Source organism: Mirounga leonina, unplaced genomic scaffold (assembly GCF_011800145.1).
Source record: "Mirounga leonina isolate KUSES-001 unplaced genomic scaffold, KU_Mleo_1.0 Mir_199, whole genome shotgun sequence".
Taxonomy (NCBI): Eukaryota; Metazoa; Chordata; class Mammalia; order Carnivora; family Phocidae; genus Mirounga; species Mirounga leonina.
The window spans coordinates 1,705,918-1,720,651 of NW_023270498.1; positions in this window are offsets into that span (position 1 = coordinate 1,705,918).

A 14,734-nucleotide genomic window follows, 5' to 3' on the forward strand; every position below is an offset into this window, starting at 1 on the left:
GGCGGGGGCTCCCAGTGGCATCGGCCACAGAATCCCAGCAGGTGTGGCTCCCTGAGCCGTGCTCTCCCGGCTCCGCTCCCGGGCTTGGATCTGGGATTCCACCCCTTCACTCCCCGGGGTCCCCTGAGCCTCCCAGGGCGTCCCTCACAGTGAGGTGACAATCACAGTAACCTGGAAGAATAAATGAGGAGACGCGGAGGACGCGCCTGGCCCCGTAGCACTCAGCGTGTGACTTGTCATCTCTAAGGGGCCATAGCACCTGCCTGGGAAAGGTGCAGAGTTGGCTGGCAAACACCGATTTCAGAGTAACGAGATGTGGTCATCAACACTGGCACCAGGGAGGGACCGCATTCAGGGATCAAAGGCACAGAGGCTCACACGAAGGAAGACAGAGAAACAGAACTCTGAGTATATGTGAGACAACCAGGGGCTCGAGCACTATGAAACGTGAATTTACCATAATCTGGGATTAAGATCCAGCTTACATTTCTGAGGGAGGAAGGGACACTCAGCCCTGACCCTTGAGCCATCTTTGATGGTACTTGTCACTGAATTAATCAAACTCTGTAACAGAGAAGGGTGTTGAGACGCTCATCACCAGAAAGAGAATTCTGTACCAAACCTTCGTGGCCGAACGGACGCTGCGCTCCGGCAACTTGTGGCTAATTTGGGGAGGGGGCAAAGAGCGCAGCAGGTGAGGTCAGCCCCCCAGCACGTCTTCGCTGGAAAAGAGGCTCCGGCCAGCCGTTGGGTGCAGCTGACCCCCCAGGGCAGGCAGGTGAGCCCCTCGCCGTCTTGCTGTGTGTCTGCAGAGAGCAGAGCCTCTCCACCTCCTGCACACCTGGACGACACATGGGAAGGCTGGTCGGAGGGAAGGACTAGATGCAACGGCCAGCGTGGGCATGCTGTGGTCATCAACAGACACCCAAGTCCCTCTTGGACTCAGGAAACAGACAAAATCCAGGTTATAACACATGTTCAGGCAGGTCTGATATTAAGTCCAGACGTGGAAGCCAAAGTGGGGGAGGGGACGAGGGACAAACCAACCAACCAGCGGGCTCTGATCGTAGGCTGGACAGCCCAGGGTCTCGTGGTGAAGCCAGCCACATGGGCAGGCGTGCGCAGATCCCCCGTGCACCCCTCAGCTTGCCAAAAGGGACCCATGCATGTTTCTGCTGTGGGGCGCTTAAATGGCAATAAATCCAATGTCTGGTATTTAATCCTTACAACAACTCTGGGTGGGAGGTAGTTCTGGTGCCATGGGATAAAAGAGAGACTGGTGCTCAGAGCGGCAGAGTGGCCTTCTAGAATCTCAACAACCACGGTGCCTTTCAGGGCAGGCAGCTCAGAATCGCCCAAAAGCACACAGTGCAGACTTAGCTTGAGAGTCCGGTGAGAAAGCGGTCAGAAGTTGCAGGCAGAAGACTAGGCAGTCACCCCAAAGGGATGGGACCTCGGGAGCACGGTGCCTGGGCCCTAGGCCCAAGGGCCGGGCAGGAGACACCTCCGCAGCCTCCTCATCCTCGCGTGCCCGCGGCCAGGATTTGTCCTGGAGAAACACTCAGTGCCCTTTTACAAAAATAAATGAGGAGGGGCTGCTCTCCCATGAAAGCAATTTGCAGAGGCAATCGGATTTCAAAATGCACTCAGAGACAGGTGAGGTTGCCCGTACCTGCCGCCCCCCTAAAGGGTTTCTCCAAGGTCAGCCTGTGCACATCCAGAAAGCTGCAGAGTCTTGGCGCAGCGAGGGCTGAACTGATCGGAGCCTGTTGGCAACAGGTTGGTAAGATGCTCATCCCAAAGGGAGAGCTCAGCCAGGGCCGAACCCCAGGAAAGCACATCAAATGCTCATGGGAGGAAGAGAACATGAAGGGTTCTCGAGGAATCATGAAGGTGGTCGCCCACTGTGGCAAGACTCAGCTCTAAGCCCCGAGGCAGAAAATCACCTTTCTTTTTTTTGTTTTTTTGGGGTTTTTTTAAAGATTTTATTTATTTATTTGAGAGAGAGAGAATGAGAGAAAGCACATGAGAGGGGGGAGGGTCAGAGGGAGAAGCAGACTCCCCGCCGAGCAGGGAGCCCGATGTGGGACTCGATCCAGGGACTCCAGGATCATGACCTGAGCCGAAGGCAGTCGCCTAACCAACTGAGCCACCCAGGCGCCCCGATGTACCTTTTTCTTATTGATTCATAACAGCTCTTTACTTAGGATAAGGCAAATGTAAGTATTCCAGATATTCTTTCGCAGCTCGTCCACAGCTTAAAATTTAACGTATGACATTACTTTCATTGTTTAAATAAAAAGATTTACTTATTTATTTTAGAGAGAGAGTGCACACGAGCAGACAGAGGGAAGGGCAGAGGATGGGAGAGAGAGAGCACATGAGAGGGGGGAGGGTCAGAGGCAGAAGCAGGCTCCCTGCCGAGCAGGGAGCCCGATGCGGGACTCGATCCCGGGACTCCAGGATCATGACCTGAGCCGAAGGCAGTCGCCCAACCAACTGAGCCACCCAGGCGCCCCAGAAAATCACCTTTCTTCCAGAAGATCCAGAGACACGAGTCTGCGGCGGCCTCAGTGCCCTGTTCACCGTGACTGGGCTCTGCCTAGGAGCAGCCCACGGATGGCTGGTTTCAGTCTGCATGGAAGAAACGTCCATGTACCCGATTCATCAGTGGCTGGCTTTCTCCAGGCTAAAGCAGCCCCAACGTGCAAGGTCGCCTTCTCACCCACGACCTTCATCACAGCTTCCCTGTGTCTTTCCCAGACTCAGGAGCCAGCAGGATGAAGGGAGGAAGAGCCGGGATCGAGTTGACACCGAAAAGACAGCCTGCCCAGTGACAACAGCTTGCCCGATGCAAGAGCTCCACGGTCCCCTCTGGAGCCGTGGGAGGGTAAGGCCACCATACTGATGTGGCCGCAGGAAGAGAGATGGGGCTGTCATCATGACAAGGGATGCACGTGCTCTCAGAGGTTGGAGGCCCCTTAGTGTCACACTTCCTGGAGCACTGGGACCAGGAGACAGGGCTGCATCTGTGCAAAACAGCCCCATCTCCCACGTGCTTCCTGGTCACCTGTCCTCACCCTCCTCCTGCTGGCTTCAGCCCCGGACTCTCAACCTCACCTCTGGGCTCGTGAGCATCCCACTTCTCTCTGCCACCAGCGGCATGAATGGCCCACGCCGGCCACCATGTAGGACGAAGGAGTTTTATCAACTTTATCGTGGGGTGCAGTGCAAACTTCGTACGTTTGACTCGCAGCTTTGTCTCCAGCACCTGGTCAGAGCCCCTGGGCGTCCAGCCCTCCCCATCCTCTTCTGTGGAATGACGTAAGCTCAGCTCCCAGAGCTGGGTTCTGTAAAACACAGAGTATCTGGTGCACAGTAATCACATTCTTGACCGTCCCCTTTCCTCTCTTCTGCCCTTCCAGAGATGTGTCCCCTCGAGCAGGACAAGCCCTGCTCCTTCCCGGCTGGCTGGACCCCCTTGACTGGGTACATCTCATCCACCATCTTGCTCCCGATGCGGTGATCCCGACCCCCAGGTTTCTCAGGGCCCAGAGAGCCACCCTAATAGCTCCAGAAGGATCCCTACTGGGCTCTTGGTCGCAGACAAAAATAGGATCACCTTAAATCATACAAAGACGGTCCGAGAATGAGGACTTCCCCAACTGTGCCTGGGACCCCAAAGTGTATGTGAGATTAGTTCATAGGTTTGGGTAGGGGGTGCGACACCCTCTGTGGGCAGCAGGACGAGCAGGGGGGTGGCTTCCCTGGGCTCGGGGGCTGGCAGAGACCTCGCAAGCGAGAGGAGCTCAGGATGTCTGGTGCGTCCGGACTGCAGGCTCCTCACCTGAGCAGAACTCACCCCCTAAATCATAGTCCGCGGGAACAAGAGCGCACGAACAGGAATCCACGGATAATAGAGATTCCTAACGCATCCCAAACCAAGCACCAGCAGGCACAGATCCTGCCTGGGCTCAAAAGCAGAAGGGCGCCCTTAGTCCCTGGCGAGCACATGGTGCTCACTGAGCGCCAGGCACCAGCCTAAGGATTTCTGTGTGTTAGCTGTCCTTTCATCCTCCCAACAGTTTGACAGGTAGGGACCCCTATGGTCACCTGTCACAGGTGAGGAAATGCAGGTAAGTTAAGTAAGGAGCCCAAAGGTCACAGAGCCACACAGACTAGAATGGAACCCAAGAAGCCAGGCTTCCAACCCCTTGCTCTTCACCACACTTTAAACCCAGAATACTCATGCTTTAAAATGTGCGCTTTTGGAGGGCCTGGTGGCTCCATCAATTAAGCATCTACCTTCAGCTCAGGTCATGATCTCGGGGTCCTGGGATCGAGCCCCGCATCGGGCTCCCTGCTCAGCCAGGAGTCTGCTTCTCCCTCTGCCTCTGCGCTCCCCCACTCATGCGCACGTGCGTGCACGCAGGTGCGCTCTCTCTCTCTTTCTCTCAATAAAATCTTTAAAATAAAAAATAAATAAAATGTGCCCTTTATATTTGCAAAAACAACAACAAAAAACTCACTGCAGTTTCCGGCAGAGTTACTTCAGCTATAAAACATTTCATTTTTTTAAACTATTTTTTTAGTACTCTCTACCCTCAACGTGGGGCTCAAACTCATGACCCCGAGATCAAGAGTCACACTCTCCACGGACCGAGCCAGCCAGGCACTCCCTATGAAACACGTAAAGGACAACACGCTCTTGAGTGTTCCTACCATAAACTGTTAAAAATAAAGTTTTGATGGAAAGTCCTTTAGGATAATCGTAGATTTACTTGAGGTTCTAAGCAATAAGCATGCCTCCGTCCTCATGTTCACTGGTGTTAGCCTACTGAGCCCATCTTGCAAGTATATTATTTAAATTTCTAATAATGATTTTTTCCATAATTTCCATTTTGTCATGTTTGATCATTTCTATTCCTTCGCTGAGACCTTCCAATGTTTATATCTTGCAAGGAATGCTTAACTGATCATTGACATTTTCGTGACAACTACCGCCTGCCTCGGATTCACCTTGACCTTGGTGTTAGTTAACCGCCTTTTCCCATTGGGTTATAATTTTTTGGCCGTAGATACGGCAGGAGGTTTTCAGCTCTATCCTGCATGTTTGTCTGTGACTTTAGGGGACCCGAGATCCTGCAGGAATCCCCCACATCAGTGGGCAGTCATGCTGTTTGCATCAGCGTGCAGGTCCCAGCCCACTCACGGGTCAGTCCTCGGAGCCTCTTGGTGCTCTTGTGGTCGGTGCGGTTATTTTGGTACCTCTGAGGCCCCCTCGTCCCTGACGGTTGTCAGAAGGGCAGAGAGGTTTCCAGGCAGGATTGCTGGGAGTATGTAATGTGGGGAAGGAGTCTCCCCCATTGGATCTTGTTCAGGAAGCCCTAAAAGCTGCTCCCTGCTGTCCCCTGTCTCAGGGGTAGGGGACAGGGCCTTCTGAGCCAAGCCACCTACTGTGGCTGGGCCCCCACAGCCCCGTGTCCACGGTGGAGAAAGGAGTCTCAGGGCCATAGGGATGTGGCAGCACCCCTCTGCCTAAGCAGGGAGAGCATCCTGGCCAGGACACCTGTCCGGCTGGGGCCTTCCCACCGACCCCACTGTTCCCCTGTGGGAGGAGTCTCAGGATTGCGGGGACCCCCCTCCACCCACTGCCACGGCCCATCTCTGAACAGAGGAGGGCCTGGCCCTTGTGGCCGGTGGGGCTCCCACTCCGCCCGAGAGGGGAGTGGGCTGCCGGGGGGCCGCCTTCTGCTGCTGGGTGGGGGGATTGCGGCAGGGCTCGCTTCTCTTGGGCGCAGAGACACGCATCGCCCCGCCGCAATGCCACACCCAGTCGTGGGGCCCAAGCCGCCTTTCCCCGTGTGGCTGTCTGTCCCCTCCCTCCCAGGCTTTATAGCTGGGCTTCACGGGGGAACGGACAGAAACGGGTCTATCCCCTCTCCGGGCTGGAAGGCCCCACAGCACGGTTTTGTATTCATAACGTTTGCCATCTGACACAAAAATAAGAAGCTTCGCCATAATTCAGCGAAGGAATTATAGCAACAAGTTTAGGCAACAAGACCTACGCAGCATCTTCTGGGTCCCTAGCGTGCACCCACCGTGGGTCTGCCACATGCGTCTGGCCATCAACAGGACGGTTTTGCCCCCTGGAGCTCACGTTTCAGCTGAGAAGCCAGCCAGTCAGCAAGTATGGAATGTATGTAAAGGGGGCGCCTGGGGGGCTCAGTCATTAAGCGACTGCCTTCTGCTCAGGTCATGATCCCAGCGTCCTGGGATCGAGTCCCACATCGAGCTCCCTGCTCTGCGGGGAGTCTGCTTGTCCCTCTGCACCCCCCACCGCGCTCATGTTCTCTCTCTCAAATAAATAAATAAACTCTTAAAAAAAGAAGAAAAGGAGAAGAAGCTGCTGTAAAGCAGGGTGGGGCCAGTGAGGGTCAGAATTTCAGATTCAGCCATCTCTCACTGAGCAGGCCAACTCCCCATGCTTCAGAAAGTGTGACAACCTTGGGAATTGCAGCGTGAGAGAAAGGACAAATCTAGGCGGCTAAGGTCTGGGGTCTGGGTGTCTGGTCCCGGCCCTGCCACCCGGCAGCTACACCACTAGCTGCAAATCACGGCTTTTTCCTGAATCTCGGCTTTCTCTGATCCGAGTATAATCACGGAACATGGTGTGAATGTGTCCGTACGTTCTAAAGGCCGAGATGTAGATTATAGTCATCTAAAGTGGAGCTGGTGGGAGACGTTGATCTTGGGGAGGAAATGTTTAACTCAACGCTCTACGATTTGATCTGTCAAAGCATCATTTACTGTTTCAGACACACTCAATAGTAATCTTAAAATTACTCCAAATGCCAGAGGCTCAGGTTTAAAATCAAAAAAAAAAAAAAAATGGACTTGCTTTCATGAAATAATCAAGTCTATGCTATTTCGAACACTGCATGAAAGCAAGAGAAGTTATATAGGGTTAATAGATCAAGAACACACCCTGGAGTAGGGGTGGGATCTCTGTGTGCAGAGCACGTTCAGGTGTGACTGTAAGAGCGGGGGAGGGGGAAGGGAAGGGAGGGTCCCTGGTGTGACGTCAGGGGGGTCGGGGAGGGACACTGGCCTCAGGGAAGCCACAGTGGGAAGAGAGTGGAGTGGGCGCAAAGACTGAAACAAGCACACGTCCTGTTATCCCAGCTTCAACAGTGGGCTGTACCTCGGACCTCGAGGCGGGGGCCGGAACCCGAGGGCTGCGTCTTCCCCACAACGGCACAGGAGGACAGGGAAAGGGGACAATCAAAACCATCTAGGAAGTGGACATCAAGCAAGATGCGGCAGGTAAGGGACCCAGCCGAGCTCCACCCGAGCCTGTGCCCTGGGGAAGCAGAGGTCAGGAACACTTGGCCTCCTGCACACCCGCCCTCCCCACCGGATGCGGCTAAGACTCTGGATGCCCCCGCTCACCTGGGACGGCCACACGGACCCCAAACTCCAACTCCCTATCCCCCCATTAGCAATCTGAACAGAATGCTTGCCAACTAGACTCGACCTGTCTCAACTCCGGCTTCTCTCCTGCCCCAGGCCCACCCTCGAGCACCCCTCCTCCATGCTCCCGAGATCTGGCTGACCCTGGGGAGGTCAGCGTCTTGTCACTACTCGTGGCCCCCTTCCACTGCCCCCAGCTTTGATCTGGAGCCGCTCCGCTGACCGTAAGCCCCTCCCTCCACTGGAACACAGCTGTTCCGTACCGCAGGTGAGATTTGACGTTTATGGGGCAGAAGTTACGCCCAGCCAGGAGGAGACCCTGGGATCTGAGTAAGACCTAGAGACACTTCACCAGATCAACCCAAGGAAGTTGGGCAGATCAAGGTGCCTGAACATGGGGGTTCATTTGGAAGCTGATGCCAGTGGTCGGCAAGAACATTCCGGAAGTTGGTCAGAAAGCCGCAAACACAGACCACGGCCCTGACAAGAAGCCAGAATGCCCCGGGAGAACCAGTCTTAACAACAGGTAAGAGTCAGTTAAGTGGCTGAAAATCAGTTAAATTCTAAGAATCGGTCAGATCTCTGAAAGATTCACCGGCACCTCTAATAATATAACAGGGATGGAGACGGGGCAAAGCGGGGGCGGTCACTGGAGACTTCACGCACTGGAGAACATGTGAAACAACTAAATGAGCACGTGCACCCTGCGGAGAGCAGACATTAAAAGAAATAAATATAAGCCATCCACAAATAGGGGCACCCAGGGGGCTCAGTCGCTGGAACGTGTGACTCTGGATCTCGGGGTTGTGAGTTCGAGTCCCACACTGGGGGTAGAGATGACTTAAAAAATAAAATCTTCAAAAAAAAAAAGATATCCACAAATAAAGGAGGTAATTACAAAGATCGCTTTGTACTCAAGTGTCAGCTAGATATATTTGTAAATAATAGGAACATTTAAAAACTGTCACAAAATAAAACGGAAAGGATTTCTAAACACGTTTCACCAGAAAAATAATTACACAGTAAGAATCAAACGTGAGACATCCTTGAAGCAAGTTTTATAGGAAATACCAGAGATTAACATTACAGTAAAAAATTAAAAAAAGAAAAAAGGGAAACACCAGAGCTCCTAAAACAGTTTCCTGAAGACAAGCGGATTTCACTCCATTTGTCAGGTGGACTATCCTCCAAAGAGACACCCTCATTCCTCAATGTGCCCCCTTTAATTTGGAATGAAAATGAAAAAAAACATATTTTGCAAAATACCATTCCCCCTGTCAATTTTTATTTCTGGAATCTTAAATGAAATCTAAACTTTGGGTGTATAGTTATTTATTTTCAGCCAAAACAGCTTCTATCTAAGACAAGAGCCTTTTAAGAAACAGGAAAAAGCTGAACAGGTTTATGTTTCTCTTAAAATAAGTAAACTGATTCCAGGGTCAACAAGAAAAGTGGTCCTGAAGTTTCACTTTCTGTATGCATTAAGAAAAAAAAATCTCAGGCTAAAAAATGACATCAGGTTTGTATTAAACATAAAAATACAGAAAATAAGGTTCTTGGAAGATTTTAAGTGCATTCCCACGTGCCCTTCTCTAGAACATTCCCCCAGGAGAGCAGTGCATCCCATGCCTGTCTTTTTGACACCCTAGGAGTGAGGGAGGGTTCCAAGTTTGTCATAATTATCCACTTGTGCTCAGGGCTCAGCCCTCGGCATAGACCGTGGTGACAAGCACCACATTCTGTACTTCAAAATCCTTCATTGTTGGAAATTTAAGTTTTAGCAAAATGTAGGGGTTTCTGCGAAATGAGGGACCCCTTCAAGCTGATTCCAAGCCCTAGATCCCAGGAGTGGCCCACTGAGGGTACAAACTCACCATGCACCTTTAGCTGTCCGGACTCCACGTGAGGGGGGACCGTGTCCCAGACCTGTGAGGGCTGTGGTATCTCACTCTTGGGGTGCTCACCACAGGAAGAAGTTGCCTGATGGACACCACAGGCACCTTGCAAAGATGGGGAAACTAAGACAGGACGAGTGAGGGACCCAAACCCCAAGGCTCCTGTGGGGCTGATCCAAGACTCAAACCCCAGCCACCCGTCCACAGTGACAATATTGTCACCCTCTACCATGGGAGGGTCTCTGCGCCCCAAGAGAGGAAAATCCAGCCTTGAGTTGCTCGCCTTGCACCGTCGTGTGAGAAAACAGAGGACCCGGGTGCTCCGTCACCTGCTCAACAATTCTGTTATTTCTATCTCAAAACAGGCTAAGGATCCTGTGGTTATCACTAGCTGCCAACTTCTGCGTGGGCAGGCCCATGGCCATTTCCCACCTCATGCTCCTTCCGTACATCTTCTTCATCCAGAGGTCACTGGAATAGGGTCAATAAATAAGAAACAGGGCGCTTGGGTGGCTCAGTCAGTGAAGCATCTGCCTTCAGCTCAGGTCAGCATCCCAGGGTCCTGGGATCGAGCCCTGCATTGGGCTCCCTGCTCATCAGGGAGACAGCTTCTCCCTCTCCCCCTGCTTGTGGTCTATCTGTCCCTCTGTCAAGTAAAATCTTTTAAAAAATAAACACAACACTACAAATAAAGGGCTGGTATCCAAGATCTATAAAGAACTTCTCAAACTCAACACCCAAAAAACAAATAATCAAGTCAAAAAATGAGCAGAAGATATGAAAAGACACTTCTCTGAAGAAGACATATAAATGGCTAAAAGACACATGAAAAAATGTTCATCACCATTAGCCATCAGGGAAATCCAAATCAAAACCACACTGAGATACCACCTTACACCAGTGAGAATGGCAAAAATGCACAGGGAAAGAAACAACAAATGTTGGAGAGGTTGTGGAGAAAGGGGAACCCTCTTACACTGTTGGTGGGAATGCAAGTTGGTACAGCCACTTTGGAGAACAGTGTGGAGGTGCCTCAAAAAGTTAAAAATAGAGCTGCCCTATGACCCAGCAATTGCACTGCTGGGTGTTTACCCCAAAGACACAGATGCAGTGAAAAGAAGGGCCATATGCACCCCAATGTTCATAGCAGCAATGTCCGCAATAGCTAAACTGTGGAAAGAGCTGAGATGCCCTTCAACAGATGAATGGATAAAGAAGATGTGGTCCATATATACAATGGAATATTACTCAGCCATCAGGAAGGATGAATACCCAACTTTTACATCAACATGGATAGGACTGGAGGAGATTATGCCAAGCGAAATTAGTCAAGCAGAGAAAGTCAATTATCATATGATTTTATTTATTTGTGGAACATAAGGAATAGCATGGAGGGCATCAGGAGAAGGAAGGGAAAAATGAAGGGGGGGAATCGAAGGGGGAGACAAACCATGAGAGACTATGGACTCTGAGAAACAACCTGAGGGTTCTAGAGGGGAGGGGGGTGGGAGGATGGGTTGGCCTGGTAATGGGTATTAAAGAGGGCACGTTCTGCATGGAGCACTGGGTGTTATGCACAAACAATGAATCATGGAACACTTCATCTAAAACTAATGATGTAATGTATGGGGATTAACATAACATAATAAAATTAAATAAATAAATAAATAAACAGTTAAGCAAGTGAAATCATTTTCAAATATTAGGATGCTCACCTAGAAGCAAAATATCCTGAATTTTGTTAACTTTCACTGTGGGATAAATGAATCTAGAAAAAAATTAACGTGGCAGAAAGGCCACAATTATCAGAAACTTGAAAAAAATATAAGTGTTAAATGTCTTTTCTCCTAGACTTTCTGTGAAACAAGAAAACCCAAGTAGACCTAATTCTTCTTTCCAGACATAACTGGAAATCGTTTAAACCCCCTGTAAATGAGCCAAATGGCCAAGCAGAGGCCTCGGGGACCTTGCTGCCCCGCGGCCTACAGACGTCTGCGTCGGAACGGGTTCCCGACAAGCCCTCGATCGCGCAGCAATAAACCCACGGGCACAATGGGGTTTATGCTACGCCTGCAAACTGTATCCAGGACACAACTAACAAAATAACAAGAAGTGACCCATAAAGTGCTTGAATGTTCAAGAATTACAGGAACTTCCTAAGAAAGAAACAAAACTATTATGCTTTGTAAAACATCCCTACAAGTCGGGCTGCCGTTGTTTTGTTTGGTGAGTGAACGTGGTGATTTCTTGACTCCTGATGATATTGGCCCCCATTCCCAGGGACTGAGCTGCGTCTCAGCGGAGCGGGGCCGGTAGAAAGAGGCAGGGCACCCCACTCCGATGTGCAGGGGGGCTGCTCAGGGGCCCCCGGGAGTGGGCTTCCCAAGACTGAGGCAGAGCCAGCCCGAACCAGGAGGCAGAGGGACAGCCTGGGAACAGCACCCCCAGTGCGTCCTGCCCTCCTGGCCTCCTGGGAGTCTTTCTGCCACACAGGGTCACCACCAAAGCCGCCACAGCTTCATTTCACATGATTCTAACAAGCCCTCCACGAGTCAGGCCCCCTTCATCCATCGCCGGGTGTCTTTATGAATCAGCGGGTGCCCAAAGACCTCGTAGGCCCTCCCGCGGTCCTTCAGCTGGGGCAGCTCAAGAGAAACTGGATCCCAGATGGTGTGATCACAAGTTCTCTGCCCTCGGGCTCCCAGTGATCCACTCCTGGGTCTTTATCCAGCAGAACGGGAAGAGATATCTGCACCCCACGTGCACTGCAGCATTGCTCACCATAACCAAGAGCTGGGACAGCCCACGTGCCCACTGACAGATGAAAGGGTCAAGCACGTGTGTGCGCGCATGGTGGAATATGACTGGGAGGACATCCTGACGTTTGCAGCAACATGGATGAACTTGGAGGACACCCTCTGGGTCACGCCCGTCACGGGATGACAAACACCACTTGACTCCACTTACGGGATGAATATAAAATCGGCGAACCCGGAGAAGCAGGGAGTCGAGGGGTGGGAAAGGGCAGAACATCACAGTTACGTGGGATGAGAGGGATCCAGATGCGCATGCAGCTGAGCGCCCGAAGTTGGCAATCCGGCATGGTACACTTGAAGATTTAGGAGGGCAGATCTCCACGCTGAGTGCTCTTACCACACGCACACACGCACACACACGCAGGAAGGTGAGGGGACACCAGCAATCCCGTGGGGGCGATGGGCATGGTTCCTGCTTTGTGGTGAATGGTGTCTCGGGTGCACGCATACGTCCAAACACATGAAAACGCACACATTAAGCCCACTCGACTCTTTGTATGTCAAGTGTATCTCCATGAAGGTGGGAAGCACAGAAACGTCAACCAGTATGGATTTTAAATAAGTGTATGTGTTTGCATTCATTTCCCGGCTGGTGAAGCCACTGTGGGAGCCTGGGGTGTTCCTGGAACCCTGCTTGTTGCCAACCTTCCATCCCCCGCGGTCCCTGATGTGATTGGAATTGGAAGCAGGGGAGCCGGGCTGGAAGACAGGCCCCTCATGGGACCCCTCCCGCCATCCAACCCGGGGTCTCTGTGATCATTGTGGACAAGCACTGCACCCCATCGCAGCCCACCAAGTTCCCCCTGCCTCTGCGGGCCCCCTGGCCCAGGGCTGGCAATGCCACGCAGCAAGAAGACGCGCCCTTGCCTGGCTGCATCCTCGATGCTCCCAGCTGGAGGGGTCCTAAAAGGCTGTTTGACCACGGTGGTTTTCTAGCGCGAGAAAAACCCGAATAACGTGAAAAACGCCAAGGAGAAAGAAACCCAGCAAAAGCTGCAGACAGAGCCCCTGACTTTAGGGGGAAACTTTGGGGGCCAGCAACAGATCTGGGAAATGGGCCCCCTGGTTTTGCCACCTCAGACAGAGCAGCAGATGGGGTGAGGACTCAGACCGGCCGACCCAGACCAGATCCAGACCATTCACACGGGAACCAGTCTGCTGCGAGGCGCGCTCGGGCGCTTGGGGCCGCGTCGGGGAAGCATTGTGCACGGCCGAGGGAGGGTTGGGGAGGAAACTGGAGGACAGTCAGGAATGTACTGTTCTTTGAACCATTTCCTTTGACAAGCTGGAAGAAATAAGAATTCACATAAACAGTAGTCCCCAGACCAGCTTGGTGCAGGAGAAACAAGAACTCCAGGTTTGCAGAGACTCAAGCTCAGGCACCGGCTGATCCGTGGGAACCCGGCCACGCCAGGAAGCTCTCCGGGACCGCTTCCTCTCCCGTGGTCTGGTAGACACCTGCCTCGCACGGCTGCTAACGGGCCGCAGTGCCCTGTGGGGGTAGAAAGAACGTCTGGGCTTCCTTATTATTCCTAAGAATTCTGTAACCTGCCATTAGCCAGTCCCCGAACAATGAGAAGAAAAAGAACAGTCAAAGGTAACACAGGATTCCCAGGAGAACTCTCCAGGCTTCCAGAGCTATGACGGCCATAGAGAGGCCAAGCTGTGAAATTCATTCATACTTTTTGTTAAATAAATAAATAAATAAACATGAATAGCCTTCCAGAATATGTAATAAGATTTTTTTTTTTTAAAGATTTTATTTATTTGACAGAGAGAGACACAGTGAGAGAGGGAACACAAGCAGGGGGAGCGGGAGGGGGAGAAGCAGACTCCCCGCAGAGCAGGGAGCCCGATGCGGGGCTCGAACCCAGGACCCTGGGATCATGACCTGAGCCAAAGGCAGACGCTTAACGACTGAGCCACCCAGGTGCCCCTGTAATAAGATATTTTTTAAGACCCACATTTATTTTGCAAAGCAAACCTGTCTCTGGGATTGCAGGATAGTGAATGCAGATCACAAGAGGAAAACTGTAGGACTGGCCTCGCAGGCGAGCGACTGAAATCCCCACTGACAGTTGGGGAGAGACGTCGGAATTCAAGCATGGGAGCAAACAGGCACCTGCCTAACACAAAGACGGGACCCAGTCCAGAGCAGTCGCTCCCAACGTGGAAGCATGGGGTGGGGGGTCCTCAGGGATGCGGACAGTGCCAGGGGCAGGAAGGTCCCTGTCACCACAAGGACGCCGCATCACCGAGCGAGCCGGGTCTGTACTGTGCGACTCTAGATATAAATCCGGGATTGGAGAGCGTGAGACGGCTTTCTCTGGGCTTGGGATTACGGAGGTAAAAATGCAAACATGAGAACCAAGAGCGCTCAGGGGCAGATGAGAATCAAAGACAGTGATGTTGGCAGGTAGTTCCTGGACCTCCTGGCATCGCCGAAAACACATCCAGAGAGAAGAGACAGCAAACCTAACCCCCGGACTCTGTCCGCAAAGCTCCAGGAGAGCACTGACAGAGGGGCAGGTGGGACAAGCCAATGCCAGC